Source organism: Sciurus vulgaris (genome assembly GCF_902686455.1).
Source record: "Sciurus vulgaris genome assembly, chromosome: 4".
In the NCBI taxonomy this organism is placed as follows: Eukaryota; Metazoa; Chordata; class Mammalia; order Rodentia; family Sciuridae; genus Sciurus; species Sciurus vulgaris.
Window position 1 is genome coordinate 121,904,821 of NC_136464.1, and position 19,347 is coordinate 121,924,167.

Below are 19,347 nucleotides of genomic sequence, written 5' to 3' on the forward strand. Positions count from 1 at the left end.
TAGACACAATTTACTGAAAAGACATATTGGAAATACACATCACAACATGTTTTATCTATTCACATTAAAAGTTTTGGTTAAAATTTGTAATTTTGCAAAATTATCTCTGTACAGTATTTCTAACCCAGGGACTTGGCTTCATCGGCTATCCAAAATTAATCTTGAAAATGGATCTACCCTCTGAAATGATGGATGAAATTTTATGTGCCTGTATTTTTTGGGAAACCTATTCCTTTCTTCATCTGGATCCAAACCATCAACAAAATTTCTCCCTAACACATATATTACTAAGAATGTAGAGACTTAGGACATCAGAAGAAAATAATAGGCAAGAATAAAATGTTAATAGCTAATACAGAAGTGAAGTTTTGGTCGTGTATTAAAATTAGAAAGTTTAATACATCTGTGTACCATAACTGGAAAAAGAATGAAGACTCACATAAAAAACAATAATTGTGTTTTATTTGACTATTGAGAGAAAAAAAGGAGGAAAAAACAGAGCTAAAGAATTTATACAGGTACTTCCTGAACAAATTACATGAGTCTATCATAATGCTGTACTTTTTAGGAAATAAAACATGCATTTAGATTATTGGACAAAATAAATTGTGATAACGAGAATTGGAATTTTTCAAATCTCCCACACTAGCTTCTGATGCTAGGTGTTTGCAGAGTCTTAAATCCTTTCTCAAGGCACAAATGACCATTGATCACTGCTAACCAAAGATAGCCAATGATAGGTAGATGGTCATTAGCCAATAACAAATGCTAGGACATAGCTATTACCGTCTAACCATTTACACTCTTTGTTTACTGAAATGCAGGGAGCATGGAGTTAAACTGGCACTCAAAAATTATCAGAAATAGTAGGATGCATCTCAGAAGAGGCCAAGAACGTGACCAGGGCTCTATCTTCTCACAATATGAGTTTTCTTTCACATCCTCCTTCCCCATTCTTCTGTCGTCATCTATGGGGAGATGTTCCCACCTGTACATCAGAACGGAGATGTTATTCTATGGTCTCATTTTGTTCTTAAAGCTATGTCATGTATTGGCTTCTATTTCTTACTGGTTCAGATTCTTTATCTTGCTTAGTGAAGCAATATTTTAACATTATTGGAACATAAAAAAATTAAAAATCTAAATATAATCTTTTGTTTTGGCATGACTAACTAGTAGAAAGATTTTAAGTTAATTATTTGGGGGTGGGAGGGAAGTACTGGGGCTTAAACGCAGGAGCCCTCTACCACTGACCCACATCCCCAGTCATTTTTATTTTTTATTTTGAGATAATGTCTCACTAAGTTGCTCAGCCTAGCCTTGAATTTGCAATCTTCCCACCTTAGCCTAATGAGATCCTGGAATTACAGAAGTGTAATTCTAACCACAATGTCCAGTAGACATAAATGTAATATTTAGCTATTCTCCAGAATTTATCTGAGTGAGCCTGTGCTACTAAAGGAATCTTCCTTCCCAGACAAATGGAGACTCCTACAACCATAATTCCAAGCTTCACATCAACATCAATGGACCCTGTACAGAGTTAGTCCCATTAATCCTTTTCTTTTGACAGTTTCCCATTACCTCTTTTGCTTCTGTTTATTTTCTACAATCAACTTTGCTTTCTGATCTACTTTGAAAATAGTTTAAAGAAGATCCTAAAGTAATTTAAAGAATACTTGTGACCTTGCCATGCATTTCACTGCTCACTGCTAGCTACTACCTAACAATATAAGTGCAATGATTATGTTTGGTTAGCTTCATACTAATCTCAGTGTTCAACCAGGGGGTGGAGAGAGATTAACTGAACCTAGGATTATAGCTTTTCACTTGAACTTTTAAACGTCTTAGGGTCTTCATAAAAATCTATTAATATGACCAGAAACAATTTTTTCTTGAACCTGGAATCATGATTCTTACAATAACTAATGATGCATAGCTCTTTTACAGCCCTTAGGTGACTTCTGTGCATATGCTGTGTGTGTTTAAATACACACACCTGAGGAGTTTGTGTGGGTTATCATCAAGAGTGTGTACTACATATGGAATTTCAAACACAGTATGGTTGATGAATGATAGAAATATTGAATAAAAAACTGAAAACCATTTAATAGTAGGGGAAGTTATTTGGACAACATGCCACAGCAAGATGTCAGTATACATAAGAGTAGAAATATTAAAAGTACTACGACTTTAAGTTCTAAATAATACTAAAATAATAATTTCAGTGTTAATTTCTTTCCTCTTTTCTATCTTTTTCTTTCCTTCTTTCCATAGATAATATAAATAGATACTGATATATACATGAACATGTAATTATAATGTTATATATTTTACATGAATTATAATATATAATCATATGCTGTTTCATATATTAAAAACACAAATTACATTTCTAAATACTAACAATATTTAAGGGAGAAAGAGTTCTATTTTTCTAGTGAAATAAGGATTACTTTCAAAAATAGTTGGCTAATTAGTACTTGAACTGTGTATGAGGAGACTTAAGAAAAGGATTCATTTGTGCTTTTGTAAAGTAATTCCTGCTGATATAAATGATCAGTTTCAGGTGAGTGAGAGAATCAATGTGAAAAATCAATGTGAAATGTTTACAATATCATTAGCCAAAACAGTGCAAAGTACTGACCAGGGTAAGAACAGAAAATATAAGATTATTTAAAAAGATGTTTAAGACAAATGTAAATACATATAACGAAAAATTAACTTCCAGAAGAAAGTTAGACTTTGTAACCTGAAATTACATTTCTAACCGGGTATTTCTGTGATTATATATATTCAAATGCATTAAAGAATTCTAGAATAAAAGGTAGCAATCAAAGCAATGATGGTGGCTTCATCAACAATGGCAACATGATAAAAGACTATTAGTGCCAAAAAATAAATTTAGCCTACAAAAATAATCTTGTCTTATATTCATGAGGCAGTTGACCAAATAGCCTTTGATATATATTCAATCTTTACTCACAATTAGCATTCTAATGTATTTTATTACTTAGTCTATTGTATATTTCTGCATATAGGTATTTCTTAGGTACACAAGATAAAATCTGTTCTGATATTTTTATTAATTATAAATGAGTACATGCCATTATGAAGTATTAGTTATGGTAATTTGGTGTAGAAAATATAATGAGGATGTAAATTTTAGTAAAGAAATATGGATTTTATATGAGAACAGTAGTAAATGAAATGAACTTCAGAAGAGACACAGAAACAATGTCTATTTCATTCTCGACTGAGATACAATAGCTTAAAATGAAATAAATTCAATTGTTTGACTTTGCTGTGGAAAGTAACAGAGGAAAATGAAAAATGAAAGAAATAGATAATTGAGCTATAGTCCAAGAACTCTATTATTTAAAATAAGTGAGGAATACAATTTTGTATAATAGTTTTTATATTTTTCTTGAATACCCAATGTTTAAAATTTCAACAACCAAAATATGGAAATTTAAGTAATTTTAAATAATGACTAATATTTAATATTCTGTAACTTTCATTTCCACCGATTCTGGTTTCATATATGTATGCATATGTATATATACACATAGATATATATTATATGTATAAATTTACTATATGTATACATTTAAAAGTATACATAAAGCAGAGAGTACAGTTCATTTGTGGAGAGTTTTCCTAGTATGCTCAAGGCTCTGAGTCAATCCTACTACCACAAACACAAAAAAAGTATACATGAATATCAATTTTGGTGGATTTTTTTCTGATTAATGGTTTAGAAAGCTATTATGTGTCTCTAAAAATAAAGTGAAAACAATTCTACATATAATCAAGTTAAGAGATATTTAGAGATATCTTTCACAGAAAAAATTTTGAAAGTTGGAAATATTCAGATAGATCGGCTTTTCTTCATATCTTAGAACTAATATTGTTTTAGTTATTAAACCTATTGATTCTTAAAATAATGTAGCTGAGTGTGTGTGTGTGTGCACGTGCACACATGTTTGTACACATGTACATTTACTTTTATTTTTCTGTAGCAAAAGTTAATGGGAAAAACATTTACAATGGAAAAATAAAATATTGTCTAGGTTTAGAAGAATATGGTTTAATCTGGTAAGAAACAAAATTATAAAGACACTCAAGTGTTTAATATTAGGAAAGAGATGTTACTTTTTCTTCACAATAATTAATTCTTTTTTGAAAATCTCTACTAAATTTATTCCCAAAGAGTCTATAAGGTAGTAATAATAATACAAGAAGTAAGGGCGAGGTCTCCAACCTTTGTGTTCATTGGAACAGTGACAAATGATCTGATTGCAGTTACATAGAGACTCTATTGCCCATAAAAATTATAGCCACAAGTAAAAAATCTAATGAAATGCAAGCAACATGACAAAGAGCAAATCAATATAAAAAGAGAATTCATAAATCACAGTAGAAGATATACCAAATAGGTTACATCCTTGAGTAATTTATGTTTTGTTTAATTTTACTTCTCCAAACTAGTCCCTGACAATTCCAACAGTTCTCCATGTTTGTCTGCAAAACTTTAATGTTTAATGTATTGTACATCTTATCTTTATAATGGAAAAAAATTGAAAATCTATAAACTCTTACAAATGAATAAGACCAAAAGAATTATCCAAACAAGTTAGCATAATTCATTTTCATTCATTTTTATCTTTTCATTTTGTCACTGTTCTATTTCCCTCTGATCCGCTCATTGTCTAGTTAGTATAGAAATAGTCCTCTCTACAAAGCTTAAAAATCAATAATGAAAAAGGATTACTTTTCTCTAAAAGGAATCTGAAAGCAATTTTTTGAAAATGAAAATATAGACAACGTATGCTTCTAAAATCTTATTTATTTATGATCATTTAGCCTACAATGACATTCAAAGTTCAAGTTACATTACAAAAGTACAAAACTTTTCTTTCTTTTCAACAAGCTTTAAACCAACAGGGTATCAATCTAGTAAAAGATGTGCAATGATATGTCCATTCACACATTGTTCTCCTTGGTGTAGCAAAAAAAATAAAGAAGCTGGACCATAATCTGAAAGCCTGTATTTGCCTCTCCTGATGGGAGAAGAGATTTGCTTCTCTTCAGGGGCTGCACTCACTGGTTGTGTTTTGTAACCCACCTCTCTTGCCACAGAGGTTCCTATACTACAATTATCCTTTCCCTATTTTATCAATTTTCACTGTTTTGGATAATCCCAAACTACTTACAAAGTTGTATTTTTTTCAAACATTTTAAAACCAAACAAAACTCATATGCCTCTCTACCACTTGCTCCAATTCCCTGTTCCATTTCCCCCAAATTATGGACTTTTATAGTTATTAAATTAACTTGTTCATAACCCTCATTATCTCTTTACCCCATTTCAATCAATTCTTTGCACTAAGCAAAATGACCAAAACTCTTCATGTTGTCATTTCTTCCCCACATCACGTTCATCTTTCTTGATTTCTTAGCAACTTTCTGTATTGCTGATCTGGTCACTCTTGATCATTTGTCATCGCTAATTCTTTCTGTTCTCTAATGTTGCAGTGCTCCAGGCCACCATATTTTGTATATTGAAAATAGCACATACTTTCACACCTTTAAATGCCATGTTGAAACTAGTTACAAATTCTAAGTTTTAGCATTTTTTTCCTAAACTTTTTCTGAAAAACACTCAACTGCCCAATTAACTACTTAATAAGTTCAATTGTATATCCAATAGGAATACAGAACTTCATATGAACAAAATGGGTTATTACAAATTCCCAAGACTATTCTTCTCATTCTCATTAAATATCATGATCATTGTATTAGTCAGGGGTCTCTAGAAGAACACAACCAATAGGGTATATATGAATTTATATATATGTATATATTTAAACATATCATAGATTTATAATTATGTATATATAAATAGGTATATATATATAAAAGTATTTATATATATATATATATATATATAAATCCTTTTGGTTCTGTATAATCAAATACATATATGATTACACAAAGATATTTATTTGATTGACTTACACAACCAGAAACTGGATAGTCCAAAATATCTGCCTAAAGACTGGAGAGGTGAAGGAACCAATAGCTGTGCAGTCCAAGATGCTAAAGGCATAGAACAAGAGGGATGCATGATGCTACCCCACTCCAGGACAGAAGGCCTAGAAATTCCCTGAAGAATCACTGGCAGAGCTTCTTTGAAAGAGTGAAGGAGCTGGAGTCTGATGTCCTCAGGTGATCGCAGCACTCTCAAGATCTCTTTCAAAAAAAACACAGCTTGTGTCTGATGCTGCTTTCTTGTTCTTCCATAAAAATTCTATGCAAGTTTCCAACGTGTTGGATGGTGCTGACCACATGTAGGGTGGGTCTCCACTTCAGTTGGCTCTCCCGCATGCCACTCATTCTTTTTTTTTCTTTTCTTCTTATTGGCTTTTATTTTTTATTTTTATTTTTTTTCATTTTAATTAAAAATCATAAATTTACATAGGGCAATGTTGCTTGATTCATTTTGTTATTTTTTTCCCTTCCCCCATCCCCTCCCACCCCTCTTTTCACTCTATACATTCCTTTCTTCCTCCATTCTTATCACCCTCCTTATTCCTAACCCTAAACCTAACCCTAACCCTAACATTAATCCCTCCTACCCCCCACATATGTCCTCATAGGCTTATCAGCGAGATCATTCGTACTTTAGTTTTTTGAGATTGGCTTATCTCACTTAGCATGATATCCTCCAATTTCATCCATTTGCCTGCAAATGCCATAATTTTGTCATTCCTCATGGCGGAGTAATGTTCCATTGTATATATATGCCACAGTTTCATTATCCATTCATCAACTGAAGGGCATCTAGGTTGGTTCCACAATCTGGCTATAGTGAATTGAGCAGCTATGAACATTCATGTGGCTGTATCTCCGTAGTATGCTGTTTTTAAGTCCTTTGGCAATAGGCCAAGGAGTGGGATAGCTGGGTCAAATGGTGGTTCCATTCCAAGCTTTCTCAGAAATCTCCATACTGCTTTCCAGAGTGGCTGCACTAGTTTGCAACCCCACCAGCAATGTATGAGTGTACCTTTTTCCCCACATCCTCGCCAACACCTATTGTTACTTACGTTCTTGATAATCACCATTCTAATTGGGGTGAGATGAAATCTTAGGGTAATTTTGATTTGCATTTCTCTTATTACTAGAGATGTTGAACATTTTTTCATATATCTGTTGATTGCTTGTACATCTTCTTCTGTGAAGTGTCTGTTCATTTCCTTAGCCCACTTGTTGATTGGATTATTTGTATTCTTGCTGTAGAGTTTTTTGAGTTGTTTATAGATTTGGGATAGTAGCACTCTATCTGAAGTATGAGTGGCAAAGATTTTCTCCCACTCTGTAGGCTCTCTCTTCACATTACTGATAGTTTCCCTTGCTGAGAGAAAGCTTTTTAGTTTGAATCTATCCCAGTTGTTGATTCTTGCTTTTATTTCTTGGGCTATGGGAGTCCTGTTAAGGAAGTCTGCTCCTAAGCCAACAAGTTGAAGGTTTGGACCTACTTTTTCTTCTATAAGATGCAGGGTCTCCGGCCTGATTCCGAGGGGCTTGATCCATTTTGAGTTGAGTTTTGTTCAGGGTGAGAGATAGGGGTTTAATTTCATTCTGTTGCATATGGTTTTCCAATTCTCCCAGCACCATTTGTTGAAGAGGCTATCTTTTCTCCATTGCATATTTTTGGCACCTTTGTCTAGTATGAGAAAATTGTATTTATTTGGGTTTGTGTCCATGTCCTCTATTCTGTACCATTGATCTACCTGTCTATTTTGGTACCAATACCATGCTGTTTTTGTTACTATTGCTTTCTAATAGAGTTGAAGATCTGGTATTGCGATACCCCCTGCTTCGCTCTTTCTACTGAGGATTGCTTTAGCTATTCTGGGTTTCTTATTCTTCCAGATGAATTTCATAATTGCTTGCTCTATTTCTGTAAGGTACATCATTGGGGTTTTAATTGGAATTGCATTGAATCTGTATAGCACTTTTGGTAGTATGGCCACTTTGACAATATTAATTCTTCTTATCCATGAACATGGGAGATATTTCCATCTTCTAAGGTTTTCATTAATTTCTTTCTTTAGTGTTCTGTAGTTCTCATTGTAGAGGTCTTTCACCTCTTTTGTGAGATTGATTCCCAAGTATTTTATTTTTTTTGATGCTATTGTGAATGGGGTAGCTTTCCTAATTTCTCTTTCTGAAGATTCATCACTTATGTATAAGTATGCATTGGATTTATGAGCATTGATCTTGTAACCTGCTATTTTCCTGAATTCACTTATGAGTTCTGAGAGTTTTCTGGTGGAATTTCCAGGTTCCTCTAAATATATAATCATGTCATCGGCGAACAGGGATAGATTGAGTTCCTCTTTTCCAATTCGTATCCCTTTAATTTCTTTGGTCTTTCTAATTGCTCTGGCTAGAGTTTCAAGGACGATATTGAATAGAAGTGGTGAAAGAGGGCATCCCTGCCTTGTTCCAGTTTTTAGGGGGAATGCTTTCAGTTTTTCACCATTTAGAATGATATTAGCCATGGGCTTAGCCTAGATGTCCTTCACAATATTAAGGAATGTTCCCACTACCCCAGTTTATTCTAGTGTTTTGAGCATGAAGGGATGCTGTATTTTATCGAATGCTTTTTCTGCATCTATTAAAATAATCATGTGATTCTTAACTTTTAGTCTGTTGATATGGTGAATGACATTTATTGATTTCCTGATGTTGAACCAACCTTGCATCCCTGGGGTAAAACCTACTTGATCGTGGTGCACTATCTTTTTAATATATTTTTGTATACGATTTGCTAAAATTTTGTTGAGAATTTTTGCGTCGATGTTCATTAAGGATATTGGTCTGAAATTTTCTTTCCTTGATGAGTCTCTTTCTGGTTTAGGTATCAGGGTGATATTGGCTTCATAGAATGAGTTTGGGAGGGTTCCCTCCTCCTCTATTTTATGGAATACTTTGAGAAGTATTGGAATGAGCTCTTTTTAAAGGTTTTGTAGAACTCGGCTGAGAACCCATTAGGCCCTGGACTTTTCTTTGTTGGTAGGCTTTTGATGATCTCTTCTATTTCATTACTTGAAATTGATTTATTTAAGTTGTGTATGTCTTCCTCGTTCAGTTTAGGTAATTCATATGTCTCTAGAAACTTGATGTCTTCGAGGTTTTCCTTTTTTGTTGGAGTATAGATTTTCAAAATAGCTTCTAATTATGTTTTGTATTTCCCTCGTGTCTGTTGTGATATTTCCTTGTTCATTCCGAATTTTAGTAATTTGAGTTTTCTCCCTCTTTCTCTTTGTTAGCGTGGCTAAGGGTGTATCAATTTTGTTTATTTTTTCAAAGAACCAACTATTTATTTTGTTAATTTTTCCGATTGTTTCTTTTGTTTCAATTTCGTTGATTTTGGCTCTGATTTTAACTATTTCCTGTCTTCTACTACTTTTGGTGTTGGTCTGCTCTTCTTTTTCTAGGGCTTTGAGCTGTAGTGTTAAGTCGTTTATTTGTTGATTTCTACTTCTTTTTTTGAATGCGCCCCATGAAATAAATCTTCCTCTCAGTACTGCTTTCATAGTGTCACAGAGATTTTGATATGATGTGTCTTTGTTCTCATTTACTTCTAAGAATTTTTTAATTTCCCTCCTGATGTCTTCTGTTATCCATTCATCATATAATAGTGTATTATTTATCTCCAAGTATTGGAGAAGTTTCTGTTTTTTATTCTGTCATTTATTTCTAATTTCAGTCCATTATGAGCTGATAGAATACAAGGTAGTATCTCTATCTTCTTGTATTTGCTAACAGTAGCTTTGTGGCATACAACATGGTCTAATTTACAGAAGGATCCATGTGCTGCTGAGAAGAAAGTGTATTCGTTCTTTGTTGCATGGTATATTCTATATAAGTCAGTTAAGTCTAAATTTTTGATTGTGTTATTGAGATCTATGGTTTCTTTTTTCAATTTTTGTTTGGACGATCTATCCAGCAGTGAGACAGGTGTGTTAAAATCACCTAGTATTATTGTGTTGTGGTCTATTTGATTTCTGGAATTGAGAAGGATTTGTTTGATGTACATGGATGAGCCAATGTTCGGGGCATAGATATTCATGATTGTTATGTCTTGCTGATTTATGCTTCCCTTAAGCAGTATGTAATGTCCTTCTTTATTCCTTCTGACTAGTTTTGGCTTGAAGTCCACATTATCTGAAATGAGGATGGATACTCCAGCTTTTTTGCTGTGTCCGTGTGCATGGTATGCTTTTTCCCATCCTTTCACCTTTAGTCTATGGGTATCTCTTTCTATGAGATGGGTCTCTTGCAGGCAGCATATTGTTGGATTTTTCTTTTTAATCCAATCTGCCAGTCTATGTCTTTTGATTGATGAGTTCAGGCCATTAACATTCAGGGTTATTATTGTGATATGATTTGTATTCCTAGTCCTTGGACTCATTTTTGTTTTTTGACATGATTTGGTTTCTCCTTTATTTGGCTATTCCTTTAGGCTAGTTCCTCCCGTTGCTGATTTACATTGTTGTTTTTCAACTCTTCCTCATGGAATATTTTGCTGAGAATGTTCTGTAATGTCGGCTTTCTTTTAGTAAATTCCTTTAGCTTTTGTTTATCATGGAAGGATTTTATCTCATCGTCAAATCTGAAAGTAAGTTTTGCTGGGTATAAAATTCTTGGTTGGCATCCATTTTCTTTCAGGGCTTAGTCAATGTTGTTCCAGGCCCTTCTAGCTTTTAGGGTCTGGACTGAAAAATCTGCTGATATTCTTATTGGTTTCCCCCTGAATGTAATCTGATTCTTTTCTCTCGCGGCCTTTAAAATTCTGTCTTTATTTTGAATGTTAGGTATTTTCATTATAATGTGCCTTGGTGTAGGTCTGTTGTAATTTTGCATATTTGGAGTCCTATAAGCCTCTTGTACTTGGTTTTCCATTTCATTCTTCAGATTTGGAAAATTTTCTGATATTATTTCATTGCATAGATTGTTCATTCCTTTGGTTTGTTTCTCTGAGCCTTCCTCAATCCCAATAATTCTTAAATTTGGCCTCTTCATGATATCCCATAATTCTTGTAGATTCTGTTCATGATTTCTTACCATCTTCTCTGTTTGGTCAACCTTGTTTTCAAGATTAAATATTTTGTCTTCAATATCTGAGGTTCTGTCTTCCAGGTGATCTATCCTATTGTTTATGCTTTCTATGGTGTTTTTAACTTGGTTTATTGTTTCCTTCATTTCAAGGATTTCCATTTGTTTTTTTTTTCCAGTATCTCTAACTCTTTATTGAAATGCTCTTTTGCTTCCCTTATTTGCTCTTTTAACTGTTGATTAGTGCGTTCATTTAATGCCTGCATTTATTCTTTCATCTCCTCGTTTGCTTCCCTGATTGTTTTAATTATGTACATTCTGAACTCCCTTTTGGACATTTCTTCTGCTGTGCTGTCATTGGGTTTTATTGATATAGTATCTAGGTTTGTTTCGGACATTTTCTTCCCTTGTTTTCTCATATTGGTCAGATGTCAATGGGACTCTGTGATATTGTAGATTTCCTCTACTGGCTTATAGTGACCCTGTAGATTTCCAGTATATCACCTACCAGACTTCAGTAGCCAGAAGTCTTGGATGAATTTGATAATGCAGTGCTTCCGAAGAACGCTGCCCCTAGCCTGCTACTGGTTCCAGGGAGAGAGACCTGGAGAGGTCTCTTGTTGCCCAGCCCTGGTCCCAGAGGCTGGTTGTAGGTCGGAGGTCTCCACTGGCTTGGGGACTTGTGGCTGACTCTGTATAGACAGGCTCTCACTGGGCGGTTTGCCCCGAGAAGCTAGCCTAGAGAGGCATTTCCGGCTGGAGGGAGGCTGGGCTGCTTGGGGAAGTCCCTGGCGCCCTGTGCTGGTCACTGAAGCAACCTGCGGGTGGGCCAGAGCTGGCAGCGGGGCGGGCTGGAGCTGGCCTTGCTGTTTCTGTGCAGAAGGGCTCTCACTGGGGGGCCTGTTCCGAGAGGCTGGAGGATCTGTCCCTGTGGGAGGAGCCCACCGCCAGACTGCACAGAGCTGCCTGGGGGAGACGCTATCTGCCCTGTCCTACTCTAATAAGCCACTCGAATCCTGGCCTGCCACCCAGCTGAGCTTCGCTGGGTGGGGGAGACTCACCCTGTGGTTCTATCTTAGTCCGAGTCCCTCAATGCCTCCCCTTCTTGAATCCTGGGTTCTGGGGCGACTGGAGATGCAGTCACCCTCTAGTCCGCCATCTTGGATCGCTCCGTGGAAAAAGCCTGCAGCTGGAGGGGGACAATGCTGCCTGGAGAGGTCTCCGGCTGCCCAGCCCTGGTCCCAGAAGCCGCTTGTGTATCGGATGTCCCCGCTGGTTTGGGGACCTATGGTTGGCTCTGCGTCGAGAGGCTCTCCCTCACCACTCATTCTTAAAATCAAGCTTATTTACACCCCCAGCAGGCTCTAATTTTAGGCATCTCTTAATCCCATCAAATTGACAATTCAGATTAACCATTACACCAATCAACCAGTTGCTAAGCCCTAAATTTTAGCTTTATTTTTCTATTCACATTGTTTTTAACATTCAGTCTCTAAACAAGTACTTTGATTCTTCTCCAAACCATGTCCCAAATGTGTTCTTTTTGTTGTTTGTTCTTTTTTGGGGGGAGAGGGTTTATTTTTTGTTTGTTTGTCTATAATCATCTTTACATCCCTACCATATCTATCCTATACTATTGTAATAGTTTCTGAACTTTTTTTTTGTGTGTGTGTGTGGTACTGGGGATTGAACTCAGGGCCTTTTGCTTGTAAGGTAAGCACTCTGCCAACTGAGCTATATCCCCAGCCCAGCTTCTGAACTTTTGTTCTTACTTTTATGTAGGAATAATATTTAATAATGTAACCACTGCAATAATTTTCAATATAACACCATGCAGAATGTTTTCAGTATGAATAGATTTCAAAGTTAAGATTTATGCATTTAGGATAAATTGCTAATATCTCTATCCTATAAGACTCTACATCATTTATCCAAAGCTTCACTCCCCTGACCTCATTTTTTATTATTTCTCACAGTTCTCCAGCCAAATTGGACATCTTTCAATATCTTAAGGAAGCCAGGATTATTCCTTCCATTTTTATCAGCTAATCTTTGGGGCTAAAAGGAGTGTCATGCCTTGGGGAATGTTTTGTTTTTATTCTATTTGCCTAGTTACTCCATTTGAAACTAGGTTGTCTACAAAAGGCCAACCACTTAAGGAAGATGCATGACCTACAGATCACATATAACAATTGTTTTATTTACTTCATCGGAGTATACTTTGACAAACCTAATGTTATTGATAACATATTCCCTCTTGCTGGAACCAACTGCCCACCACACCCCTCTATTTGTTCTCTGTTCCAACCTAGCTGAACCTTTCTCATTAAGTATGTTTAACTTTAAATTCTTCCTGCTGTATTGTATTGCTTAGTTCAGTTTTCTTTCATAACTTTCTTCAAGTAATATTTTTTAGAACAACAAACTTTCTTGCTCACATTTGGGTGCTGTGGTGTATGCCTATAATCCAAGTGGCTCAGAATGCTCAGGCAAGAGGATTTCAAGTTCAAAGTCAGGCTCAGCAATTTAACAAGGCTCTAAGTAACAGGGAGATCCTGTTCCAAAATTAAAAATAAATAAATAAATAAATAAATAAAAAGGACTGGGGGTATGGCTCAGTGGTTGACTACCCCTGAGTTCAATCCCCAATACCAAAAGAAGAAAAGTAAAAAAACAAGTCTTGCTCACAAAGATGCTGGCATAGTTGAATTCAGTTGAAATCAAATCTTGCTGAATAGACAAATAAGAAGTTTATTTTAGGCAGTAAGAGAATTTTTGATACATTTATTTTAACTATTTGTTGATATTTGATTTGTCTGCATTGTGGTGTAAGTCTTTGTGATGGTATTACAAAGGATCTAATAGAGAACACTGAGAACATTGTCATAAGCAAGGATTGGAGCATATTGATTCTGAATTTACTAAAATTTCTTTATTGAATGGACATTGCAAAAGCAAATATGCATAGAATATAATATCCCATTTGTTCCTCTGTTAGATAAATTTGTGAAGCATAAATTTATCAACATTCATCTGATATCTATGGCCATGATATATTTAAAGACTTGCTACATGAAAATTTTGTGACATTTTATCAGAAAAACAAAGTTTACTCCAAAAAACAAAAGAAATTAAATTTGTTCCTAAGTGTTTTCATACATATTTTTAAAATATTATAGATTGCATTTACCAAGAGACTACACAGGAATGAGGGAAATCTTGCTGTGACATCCACCATCTCATCGATGGCCAAGGTTGACTCGACTGATCTGCTGGCTAGACAGGTTCCCCTTCCTCTCTCACCACTCCATGTACATCTTTCCTTAACCTGTGCTTTGGATCAAAGAAGACCACCTTCCCTGATAAGGAAGACCATTCTTCAGTCAAAGATATCAAAGATGTATGATTAGTTATGCTCCCTTGCTGGAAATTCCAGACAAGCTCTCAATGTCCAAGAGGACACCCAGTACAAGAACAATTATTTTTCTATTTTAAACATTAAAGGGAAATTATTTTTAATTGTTTGTTATATAGAATCATGAAATTTAAAAGGATATAATAATATGTAGATGAACTAAGGAACATTATGAAATATTGCAATAAAACAAATGAAACTTAAGTCATTGGACCTTCTTTACCAATGATTTTAATTTAGGATTTGAGGAAGCTGAATTATCTGGTAAAGAAACTTAATAGTTTAAGTGTAAACGCTAAGAGGGCAATCAAATACATCTTTCAGGTGGTTTAACAAGTAGCAAGGAGATATAAATCAAGAAGCAGTTAGCCTGCATGAAGTTGCAGCTCCCGAGCCAGATTTAGCAATTTATTGAGGTCCTAGGTAATTTAGCAAGACCCATTCTCAAATAAAACATATCGAGGACCAGGGATGTGACTCAGTGGTTAAGTGCCTCTGGGTTTAATCCCTGGAACCAGAAAAAAAGAAAAAAGAAAAGAAAAGAAAATTAACTTTTAAAAAATCAGGAAGCAGTTAGCACATAAATACAATTTAAAGATGTGACATGAGATGGCATCACCAAAGAAGTGAGCATAGTTAGATAAGAGGAAAAAATGAAATTCTAGAATATTCAACCAGAGCAAATAAGAAATAAGAAAAAACAAATTATTTGATATTATACAGCTAATCAAATAGAATAAAAACCAAAAGAGCTTGATGTCCTGGGATTTCAAATAAGAACCATCTCAGTGGAGTGAGCAATCAAAGATATCAAATGCTGCTGAAATGTCAAATAGGATGAGACTTAATAATTGCCTTTTGTATTTAACAACATAAAGTTCATTGCCAACTTTGCCCAAATTCTCTTTTGTGAAATGGAACCAAAGAAGAGTGGGAGACTAGAATTTAAGAGTAAATGCAGAGAATTTAAAACTGAAATGAAAATTTTTTTTTCTATAGGTGACTGGAATTAGTTAGCTAAATTCAGTAAGGAAAAAAGTATATACATATACAAACACACTTTAAAATTTGAACAGGGTATGCTTATATAAACTACCATGAGCAACCATGTGGAATAAGGAAGGACTGGAAAGTAAGAACTTAACATGATGCCAAAGAATACAGTAATCACAAAAATAAGGAGCAGTTACTAACCAGAGTAATCACAAAAATAAGGAGCAGTTACTACCGACAGGACCAAGAATTAAGCACCCAACGAAGAGCCCCCACCATCACCACTAATATCCAAACCTTGAATCCAGAAGAGCCACAGCTCACTGGATAGCAGAGGTCACTATGGTGATTGGTGCAATGGCAGAACTTGCTGGAAACCTAACCCCTAGAACTTTGAGAATGCTTCCCACCTGTGTCCCACCACAGACAGTACTACAGAATCAGCTGAGAAGGAATCAGATAAGTGATACTAGCCACCTAGCACAGATGAAAGGTAATGAAGAAATTACATTTACTATAGGGACCTGGAAAGTGGGCATATGTAAACCAGAAAACAAAATATTTCCTCATACAATGTCTCTTCGGCACACCCTACTGATAAAGTTTAAGGAAGCATCAGCTGGCGAAGAAAATATTTAAATGATCCGTATTCACTTTTATAATAGTTTAAAAGACTGATAGTTTTCAAATAAAGAAAAATTATCTTAGAATATTGTGCTGAGTATCATATAAATTCATATTCCAATCATTAAGTAGCATACATATTAATTTAATATTATTCACACATACAAAAATTTTCTAATTCAATACTCTTAAAAATTGAGAAAATTTTCAATTATTTTTCATATGCTCAGTTTTAGATTCTGGAAAATAATTCAGGGTTTGCTGTTAGCAGAAATTTTTGGTAGACTTCCATTAATTTAGTTAATAGAATTCATTTAGTGGATGCGCTATGTTTTTCCCTGTTTTTCTATTCTGTTGATGTACTTTATGAAATATTAGTGTGATTCTTTGACCATTGTTTATTCAAAGTTATATTTACTCCAATATTTTATATCTAATGCTAGTTTCTTTGCCAAACTTATTCTGCCCACTTTAGAATTTATCTTTTCATATTTAAAAATATATGCTTGAGTACATGATGCTCTATTAAAATATATCTCTACCTTGCTTACTTTCATAGATTTTTATTCCAGAAAAGACTTTCATATCCATCCCCATAAAGATATTTTTAGGCAAATTTTGAGATGCTGAGAATTAAAAGTCTATTTTAGATGCTACTTTAAATTTAATAACTCATTGATACATGTGAAATGAAATTTAGAGAACCTAAATCTCCAACAAGAATTATTTTCCCCCTATGGGAATAAGCTTTCAAACAAATGAAATAATCATTTGACTCTTATGTCTTGGCATTTAGAAGATATAGAAGTAGAAGCTCTCATCCTGATACCCAAAGTAGAAACAACATATATGATGAATACATGAACTTTTAAGATTATATTTCAAATAGAAAGCTGGATTATTTAAACTACAAAGCTTAAATTAGTTATGATCAGAAGAAAAAATTTCCTGAAAATTTAGGTAATATTTAAATATTCATGTTTTCTTGAAACTTATGACTAAATATTATTTACTGAACCTCTTAACATTCATTATAACCATCATGTAGTAAATCTATATCCATGTAATTTATTGTTTCTTTACATAATCTTTAAATATATTTTATTGCATCAATAATGAAAATCAGTATTACTATGTTTATACTTTCAACTATCAATTACATTTTAAATGTATATTTAAATGACTTAGTTTTTTCAATAAATTTTTTTTATTTTTTATGTAACAATTCAAATATTCTATATTAATGCTAAGGTCTTTCTGCAAATTTTCTCCTAAAATATTTTATACACATATTGCTGTTTTATAAAATATTAAATTACTGAAAAGCTAGTATTATAGAAAGAGAATTAAGGAGAATACTACTTGTAAAATTTTTTTTTTGTCAAAATACACTTAAAGTTGATTATCAAAACCATCCAATTTTCTTATTTTTACATTTTTTTTTATTTCTTTCCTTTTGGTACTTTAAATAGCATAGAGTTCTATATTGTTCAATGTTTTTGCAGATTAGATACACTTTGAACATATGTGTAAGGATTAAATATGGGATATTTGAAGCCAAATAGACTGTGTTCCCCATAGGCTAATGTCAAATGCTGATGCTTAAATTATAAATTACTTAGAAAAAAACAAAAACATGCTGCGTTTTGTATGATTGAAGTCTATTACCTCTATATTTGGTCTCCAAAAGATTTTCAATGATTGGCTGTAGGTTAGCACTTCCCAGGGCTATATCTCTGTGCAAATATTATTTGAAGATATTCTTCAAGAAAAGTTTCATATTTATAAATCTAAAAACCATCAGACCATATCCCCCTTTTTAAAGTTTACAATATAAATTATTATAGTAATGTCTCTCAAATATCTTGATGAAAAAACTAACACATAACTCAACCCTAACTCCTGGAATCCCTGTTTTTCTAAAGAAACCTTTAATGTGTATTAAAGACTCATGGAAAGAATAATCCAGAGAAACATTAGGGAATCATTTTCTTTTGTGGATACATTCTTTTTAATATTATAGAATTCGTAAAGTTTCATAACCTATGAGTTTTTCATTTGGAGTAAATATCCTAAGTGTGTTAATGCATTATTATATTTAAAGAATTTTAATGTTTTTCTATTAGCTTGTCTACTGTAAAGTAGCCTGCAACTTTGGTTTTACTAAGCTGAAAAAGCAACATATTCAGTGAATTCAATAAGCTGACCTATAAAGACCTGGAAATAGAGTCATAAATAATAATGAGTGTGTTATTCTCTATTCAGTCAGCTGTGAGGCTTTTCCAAACCATTAAACAACTTCCCAATTTGCTACAATTCAGCATAAGTGCTGTAGTCTTTTCAAAAGCGGGTTAAGAATATGAGATGGCAAATATGAAGTAAAAATTTAGTGAGTGATGAATATTTAAGCACAAAGAACACCTTAAATCTGGTCTCAGTGAGTTGTCACTTATAATACTCATCTATTATAAAAATGAAAGGTGGAATTTTATCCAGACCATTATATTTCACCTCATGCTAATATTCATTCATGTTAATGCTTGTTAGTTTCAATATCTGATAAAATCTGTATAAGATAGGCAGATAAATAGATTATGCCTGAAATACAAAGTAAAGATCTATTTAAATAATAAATACCAATTAATCAGACTGGTCAGATTTTTGGGAGACCAGAAGGATTGTCCTAATCCCATGTCCAGCAACATAGTGTAGAAATATGTTATTCTTTCTAAAGTTATTCTTTCTTAAGTTATTCTTTTGCTTCATTTTTCATGAATATTTTTATTTTTTTTTAATGTGCAAATTTAAATAGTTTTAAATCTCTTCTTTGTATTAATCTGACCATTAGATTTAGTCCTTATCATATATTCTAATGGACTCCCTATTAACTCTTTAAGTTCATTAACAAATTCCCCTACCTATATCCATTCTTCACAACCTCCAGAGTAAATTTTTCAAAACACAAATTTAATTGCAATGTTCTGTGGCTTTGAAATGCATATGTTGTATACCCATATGTATTATACCAAATTCTCAGCAATGTGTATAATATTCTCTGTTGAAGCTTTCTTTCTTGTAGTTATTAAACTACTCGTAGAAATGAACACAGATTTTTAAATATTTTCTATGTCTACTTCCATACCATAATCCTCATACTGAGTGAGACATGCACATATTTGATTGCC

At 33.7% G+C, this 19,347-nt stretch overlaps 1 protein-coding gene across 2 annotated transcripts in view; it reads left to right on the forward strand.

Annotated features, from left to right (window-relative positions):
* Positions 1 to 19,347, forward strand: part of KLHL1 (kelch like family member 1) — a 425,106-nt gene that overhangs the window by 208,619 nt on the left and 197,140 nt on the right. The gene's annotated exons all lie outside the window — the stretch shown is intronic.